The following is an 8,651-nucleotide window of genomic DNA, read 5'->3' as shown; positions in this document are numbered from 1 at the left end:
TTTCTTGCCGCGCGCCGGCCAAGACGGCGGTGCGGCACCTTTCCCCGCGCGGTGGCGGTGGTGACCGGCAGTTGAGTGACGCCCGCCACCCTTCCGGTCTCTTTTCTATTTTCTTTTACCCGGTTAGGGTTAGGGTTTCAATCCGAATCGGATCGAACCCTGTGTTACTCTTCGATTTCTTTTTAATTCTCTACCCCATACTAGATCTACACACTATTAACCTAGCTCTGGTACCATTGTTAGGAACACAGTACCTTTGAAACGTAGATCAGGGGATAAACATCTTCCTTAGATGGAGAAATTGATTCCTCTACATCGCCCTGGCGCAGTTGCGCCGCAGCCGCGTGGACACCGGTGTCGTGGGAGCTCGGCGCGATGGAATCTAGCGCAGTGGTGGCGATGCAGAGACAACGGTAACGCGAGGTGCCGCGGTCCGATGGTGACGACGACGTCAGTGGATCTTCCCGTCGCTGGCAGCACCCTCTTTAGATCAGGTTAGGTTTAGCTGTTGGTGGGTCACGGCGGCTCAGGTCAACCTTGTAGTTAGAGCCCTGGTCCCCACCTCTCTTTATAGTGCTGTGTGACGAGGGCCCATCAACCATGGAATGGTTGGACGCCCCCGATCAGGACGTTGATCCAAGGGGCCAATTGGTGAAATCAAACTAACACATACAAGTTCCCACGGCCACCATTTCCTGGTGGTGGCCTACGGCATGTAGAGCCACGTGAACCCAGGACGCGCCCTGGCTCACCGTCTCGCATGGCTCATCCACATCGACGGCCGCTCTATCCTCGCCACGCTCTCCGTGCCGGTAGCCGCTCAACGCCGCATGTTCCCCATGCCATCATCAACCGGAGGTGGCGAGGCAGAGGAGGCCTGCAGCTGCAGCGACGGCGTCATCTCCTATGTTTCCCACTCGGACGGCTTGGACAACGGCGCCGCACCCAAGGCCGCCGAGGACTGGGCCCGCAGGCGCCGCGTCACAGCCGAGAGCCTCTCCGCCATTGTCGCCGGCTTCGTCCCAGGCGGGAGGCCGGTCACGTATCGTGTTCACGATGGTGGGACCCACGATGGTGGACGTGGCGAGGGACCATGGCATCCCCTTCGCCATGTACTGGATCCAGCCGGCCACCGTCCTCGCCGCCGAGTACCACTACTTCCACGGCTACCGCGAGCTCATCGCCCGCGACGACCCCATGCACGAGGTGAGCATGCCCGGGCTGAGGCATCCTCTCTGGGTCCGGGACTTCCCGTCCTTCCTGCTCGACACGACAGGCAGCGTGCTAGACAACACCCTCATGGAAATGTTCCGAGAGCTGTTCGAGAGCATGGACCAATGGCGGCCCAAGGTGCTCGTCAACACACTCGAGGAGCTATAGAGGCGAACATGCTCGCGGAGATGAAGCGGCACCTAGACGCACTACGTAGAAAAACGTTTTTAGGGGCAGCTGGTAACCGTTTGTAAGGGCGGTTTTTCCAGCCGCCCCTATGAAAGGGTGGCTACAAATCATGCATTTGTAGGGGCGGTTCCCAGACCGCCCCTACAAATCAATTTGTAGGGGCGGTTGGTACTGTAGCCGCCCCTACAAATTAATTTATAGGGGCAGTCTAGGAACACCAGCCGCCCCTACAAATCGATTTGTAGGGGCGGCTACAGTAACAACCGCCCCTGCAAATTATTTTTCCATCAAAAAAAATTAAATTTACAATTCAAATTCGACCAGAACATATATTTTTCATCATGACTTATCTTCTTCTGCAATTGTACTGAAACTCAACGACAATACACATTTATTTATACCAAATTATAACAAATATTCCATGACATGTCTTCCAAATGCGAATTGTAGTAATACATATCAAATCAAATATAAAAAATATCAACTCAACTAAAAAATGCTAACTAGTATGCTCATCTCTCTTCCTCTACAAGTCAATAGGTTTCCTCCCATTCCTGAGCAATAATCCCACACTTGCTGGAATCTAATCAGTCATAAGTTTGCTGGAATCACGCATATCTGAGCATTTACACTCTGGAAAAAAAAGCATGTTGCACATCTTGTATCCTTATTCACAAATAAAATAATAATAAATCTCTAATTATGCTCCTCAGCCAGCAAACAACCAACATATCAAATAATGTTAGCAACATCTCCCACAGAATGGATCAGAAATGACTACCATCCTCCCACAATCAAGAAACCGATGCACCTTAATAATTGTAATAATCTACCTTGTCAGCGTTTTGCCATATTTTCTAGTAATCTCATGTGAATTCAAAATTAAAAATTATCAATCCTAAAGACAAGTGACACATTCCAACACAAAAGCACTAGCCAGTTGACCTACTAATAACGAAACAAACAGGAACAGCCTCTCGAGGTAGGTTCATCTCATCAGGAAACATTTGCACCGCCTCTGTGGTGGAAGTCGAGATGTAGCACTGGCAGGTTCATCTCATCAATCAGCAAGAACCAGTTCATTAGGGTGGAAGAAAATAACCACATACATAACAAGATAACACTTGAACATAGAAGGTTTCTTTTTCTTAAGAATCGTTGACATTTTACATTTTTCCTTCCAAGTAGTCACTTGTAGTTGTATAAGTAAATCTATTAATCACTATAGCAACAGAGATGTCGTAAAGGAGACAAAAAACACCACCTAGACTATGAAGGCCGTACATAATATATTTGAACCAATTCAAATTCCTCTCTTCACTTATTGTATACCCTAGTTAGCTTATCAGATCCACACTTGATCATGATAGAATCATAGTGAGCTAAACCTTCTAGATCATCCATAGTTCCATACATGATATAAAAAATCAGGTGGTGTTTATACAGGCAAAGAAAACTAGTATATTACAGAAAAAGGAAATCAGTGTGACGAATTCGTTAAGGATGTATCAAGAAAATAGAGCTAAAGATAGGTGAAATAGATTGCATTGCTAATGAACTGCCAATAAGGCTCATATCACATACCATATGCATTGCCAATCTCATTTATGCTCCCAAATACTGCGACAAATACCAGACAAGAAACCAGCAAGAACCAGTTCATCACTGGGATGTATATTTGGCCCATGAACTTTCTAGAGGTGTGGATAATCTTGAGGCGTGGGAAACAGCCAAGAGCTGTTGCCTGCTTTATGGTCGAGAATATAGCAGTTGTCATTGCACAACTAGCAATTAGTGCTGCCAGAGTAGCTATGAATACCACTGGCCAAAATGCCTCACCTGCAACATGTATTGAAAAATGTCTATCAGAATGAGTCTAGAGGCTAGTAAATGAAGTTCAGTTTCATTATATATGAGAATTTTTGTTTCAGCATATGTAGCAATCAGCAAGAACCAATTCAAATTCCCAGTAGAAGGCATGGAAGAACAAGAAACACAAAGGTAAGCTGCAACATATGAGCAATTGTAAGTTACCATAAAATATTTTGAAGGAGGAACATTTAGCCCTAAACAACAGGGGAAATACCTGAACAGATTTAATAGAGAAGTAGCATAAATCAGCAAACATTGCCTCAGATCCTGTAAAAATATTAATCATGTAAAATGTCGCAATTGGTTCCTACAGAGTATAAATAAATTCACAAAGAATGAAACAACTATTTACCTATAATATTCATGGAGTAAAAGCATGACTGCAGAAAGAACAATTCATCCATAATTTCCATAAAATTAGCAATTAGATTTAAGCAATATGATCCCACATGTACCTTTCAATACCATTCTCAATGAGCAGTTCCAAGTAGGACCGATAGCAGTGACTAAGTGCATTCTCTGCAGCTGTGTGATACTTGACAGCATATTTGGGGCCCACAGTATGGATGACCTTCCTGCATAATGAATTAATACATGCATCTTAGCATAACTGAGATTACAGACAACCACAGAACAACATGTTGGATATGAGTAAATATGTGAGTGTTCAATAGCTAGCTGCAGCAAAGTTAGACTTTCACTAAAGCTTCAATTACTGGCCACTGGAGGATTGCTTGAAGTAACAAGTTGTATGGGTTCAACAACACCGCTTGTTATATAAAGTGAATCAGGGTATGGATATGCGGTGTTTGTGAAACACAGGCACAGGGGGTATGCTTTGCTTAATCAGAAACAACCGTCACCTGCCACACCAAAATTAAGAGAACTCCAGCTATACCTATGTTGAAAAGCCTTACCTGCCGCACCTGCACGGCACCACACTCATGCTGCTGGCTGCAAGATACTCCCTGCTTTCACCCCCCCCCCCCCCCCCCCCCCCCCCACTCCGCTAATAACAATCAAAGCTTGCTAATAACACTACCTATGTGAGTTGTGAGAGAAAAAAAATATAATTTGTTAAAGCTTAAGAAGTATGATAAACTGTACATGAAAAACCCAAAGCATAGAAGTACTTGCCTGTAAAGAAAATAAACAAACAGAAATATTACACAAAAAAGATAATAAAAAGCACCACTTTGCCTGACAAATTAATTAAAATGTTTAAGTTAACAAAATGGTGAAACTCAAAAACCCTCTCTTTGACACAGGTCATCCAAACAAATTCCCTCATTCTATCTGCATTATAACTTTTTTAGCCATCTTAGCTCAGTGGTGAATTAGATTAACAAAGAATCATTTCACCATCTTCCTGAAAACAAAAGGGAAAAAAGACACTAAGAATGAAAAGTCCATGTACACCTATGGAAAGGCAGACTATGTGGAAACTATTCTTAACAAGCTCTATTGGAACTAAGCATGGCCCCATCTAACCCATACTGGAAAAGCATCCATCTGAAATCAAGCACAACATTAAATTGCCTTACTATCCAGCATCAATATGTAGTAAGAATTTTAAAAAATGCTAAGTTTAATACTTTACACCTTTTACAAGTACATATGCTATATCATTCTCCCTGGCCAATCTATTGTGTAGTTTAGTTGAAGATTATCTGTTAGTGATATCATAAGCAATTGCAATAATATCTGCCCCCAACAGGCTCTCAAGAGGCTCTGCACGACCTATCCACATGTCTGGTTGAGACTAGATATTGGACATCTCAATGCTTGAACTACCAGTGTCCACTGAAATATCATCGACTTCCCTACTTTCAAAGCCACTTGACAAATAGGATTACCTCAATCTGGAATAGCACCTAGGAAGTCAGAATTATCCAATTCTACAACTCTGAACCAAATTGAAAGTCACACACAAAATCAAGAAGTTTTCTGCCAAAAAATCTGAAACCCAAGATGAAAGATAGGGTAAGGACCTCTACCAGGAACGGATAAACAAAATCCGTTTGTGGTAGGCATCTGACCAGGGGCTTTGACCTCTTTGCGGCTCATGAGCATGGAGCTCGAGCAGTCGATGGAGCGGACGACCGCAATGGGGAGCGATGTCATAGGGGCGCATGGAAGGGTGGGCGTGGAGGCGCATGAGAGAGATGAGGGCGTGGACCGCGAAGCCACCGTTCCAACCACTTCAGCAGCGGCACGCGCGTACCTTGGGAGGCCTCGTCGCGGAGCAGCCGGTGTAGGCCAACCGGATTCGCTGCCCCCGAGCCCAGATCCACTGACATCGAGGCCGGAGCCGACTGGATTCGCTCAGTGGGCATCATGAGGAGTTACTCCGTAAGTGGGATCGGTAGATGCCGGAGCAGCTCGACGTCACCGTCGCGGATGCGTTGCTGGAGGCGACGGAGGAGCGATGGCGGCGATACGCGCGGCAGCAGGAGACGAGAGGGGTGCCGGCCTGGGGGCCGGCGGGGCCGGGTGCAGGGGGCTCCGGCGGCGGCTCGACGTCACCCTCCCCAGCGTGCACCTCCGTGGTGGACAGGTCCACCAGATCCGGCGAACTCCGACCAGCCCCGACAAGGGGATGCGATGCGTCCCCACCCACGGCTGCCGACTCACCGAGGGGCGAAGGAGGGGCGGTGCGCTCTAACTTTCGGTCACCGCCTCCGTGCGCTCATGCGGTCGCCGGACGGATTCGCCGGGCCTCCCTGTGCCTGGGCCCTGGAGCGGCCAGCTGCACGTAGATCTATGCGGTGTTAGCAACAACTCTCCGGCGGGGGTGGACCGGTCACCGGTGGGGTGGGGGAATGGAAGGAAGACGGAACCGTAGAGGAGGGAGAGGAAGAGGCGACGACGGCGGAGGGAGAGGAGAGGAAGAGAGGTGGCGACGACGGCGGGGAGGGAGAGGAAGAGGAGAGAGGACGGAACTCGAATAAAGTGCGGACCTGACCTCTTCGGTTCACCGGATTTGATAATTTTTTCGGGTGCGTGCTCATCCAACAGCCGCAACACATTCGTAATGACGGCTCGTATTACCAGCCGTCCCTACCGTTTTATTTGTAGGGACGACTCAATTACCAGCCGCCCCTACAAATAGCAACATCGAAGGCGGCTGGTGAGTGAGCCGCCCCTATAAATTCTACCTATTTGTAGGGGCGGCTCGTATCACCAGCCATGCCTACTATTCCATTTGTAGGGACGGCTGATCTCGTGAATCCTGAATACGCCACTGTACTATCATCAGCCGCTCTAAAAAAAATTTATGCCATTACTACACACCGTTTTTTACGTAGTTCACCGTCGGCCCTATGGTCGGGTCCTCGACGGACGCACGGATCCATCTGTTTTACCAGCCGAACTGGTTTGACCAGCCGACGAATGCGTACTTGGTCGAGGAAGAGTGGGAGGTTGGCGTCAGAGGAAAGCGAAACAGCGATGGTGTGATAACAGGGACAGAGGTGGCCAGGTGCATTGAGTTGGTCATGGGTGATGGTGCAGGAGCAGTGGCGATAAGGGATAGGATAAAGAGATGGCGCTAGCAGCAGCTACTGCAGGCGGGTCTGTGGAGAGAAACACCTGGAATCCGCGGCTCCGCCGCCCCTGCGTTCCTCCATGCCGCCGCTGACCGGATCTGGCGGGGCAGAGTTTGCACATGGTCATGGCCTTAGGGGCCCGGGGCCGGGGGCGAGGGCGCAGGGCCGACGGGCGGCTGCTCGAGGTTGGCGACGGCGTGGCCTTGGATGGAATTGGAGGGGCTGGCAGCGGCAGCGGCGTGGCCGTGCGCGAGTCAACGAGTGAAGACGTGAGAGATGGTACTGGAGTTCGTGGGCCAGTAACCCAGGCTGCTATTGTTTATTGGACCGTGAGCCCGTGACGCTGTTTATGCCGCACTTGGGAGTTTTTACGCGCGTGCGTCTTAAAAACAACAACTTTTAAACCCTCAACTTTTGCGATTTCCGTCAATCATCTTTCGGTCCGAGCCCCCTCCCTCGGTCCCTCTCCTTCGCACATGCATATTTCCTTCGTAGCTCCTTTTTTTTTTTTTTGCCAGAGACCCAATACTACCATGCATGACGGGTGGGAGGCAATGTTTCACCGAAAAAAAATGCATTTATATATTAATAAACTAAGAAAACATAGTTTACAACGAGTATCTAAATTAAATTATGATTGCACTATTTTATTTCTTATTACAATAAAAACTTCAAATGAGACATCGCTCGAATATATTTTTCAGTTAAAAATTGTCAATGATATGGACTCACGTACCTCACCGCCGATATAATAGCCCAATACAGGCGAATACAAGGATGAGGCCCGCCAGAATTAGGATATGTCGTTAGACTTGGTGGACAAAAAAAACCTACAAGGAAGATTTGGATGCCGGCTCCTACGGAGATACAGTAGATTATTTTGTTATGCTTTCCATGTATGTAACCGACTAGGAAAAATATATGTAAATCAATTGGATCTACTGTAACCCTATCCCCCAGACTATATTAATGACAGAAGTTTGTGACATTTTAGTAAACAAAATAGTTCTAATAACAATATTCACAAAGATGGTTAGAGTCTACAGAATCAACAGGCTCATATCTTTTCTAGCGTGTCTTGTGAGGATTAATGTGGAGGCTTAAAAACCCCTTTGATTATTAATGATACTAAGATTAAGGTATTGTACATGTCCACAACACACACGCACAATTGTTTAGTTAGCCGGTGGGACGTGATTCTTGGTAGGAATTGAATAGGCAGCAGTGAGGAGCGGGTTCTCCTAGGTTATAATAGAGAAGTGATTCTTGTCTGATCTCCACCATAATGTGTTTTTTGTTTTTGCTATTTGGTGAGTAGAAATGATTATCATGGAGAAAGTGCTCAAGGAGACCCTTAGTTTATGTTTTTTGCTGGGTATGTTTGAATCGACATCTAAATTTTAGTAGCTAACTAATGATTGGGTGGATCGAAACAAGACCTCATTAACACCTTTTAACAGTCACTTGAGTGAGCGTTCGTGCATGCGCTGTGCCCTGCGTACAAACTCATACGTTTTTTCTCTCTAGCTCTATCTGACTCGTTGCGTCTCCCCCGTTCAATTGGTAATCGTACGTGATGGTTTTGGATAATAAAAGGGGCCGCTTCGTCTTTCTGTGGAACTATCGTTCCAGTGATGTTAACTACTCCCCAACCAACAGTCTGATTCTCTCTGTGCTCAGGCTGGTGCCTCGACAACTTCTCCGTACCAACACCTATGTCCAAGCGGGCACGTTGTCATCAGCACTATATTAGATCCCATGACCATTACTTCCTCCAATGATGGTATACCCAAGAGCTACTTAATCCATCTAGGTGTGATTCGTTTTAAT

The 8,651-nt window shown here is 47.0% G+C and overlaps 1 pseudogene; it reads left to right on the top strand.

Moving 5' to 3' along the window:
• Positions 1–674: 674 nt before the first annotated feature.
• Positions 675–6,913, top strand: LOC136480939 (cyanidin 3-O-rutinoside 5-O-glucosyltransferase-like; annotated as a pseudogene).
• Positions 6,914–8,651: the final 1,738 nt, after the last annotated feature.

This window comes from Miscanthus floridulus, chromosome 9, assembly GCF_019320115.1.
Source record: "Miscanthus floridulus cultivar M001 chromosome 9, ASM1932011v1, whole genome shotgun sequence".
Classification (NCBI taxonomy): domain Eukaryota; kingdom Viridiplantae; phylum Streptophyta; class Magnoliopsida; order Poales; family Poaceae; genus Miscanthus; species Miscanthus floridulus.
The sequence above is the reverse complement of the archived record's forward strand: the minus strand, read 5'-3'. Positions and strand labels throughout refer to the sequence as shown.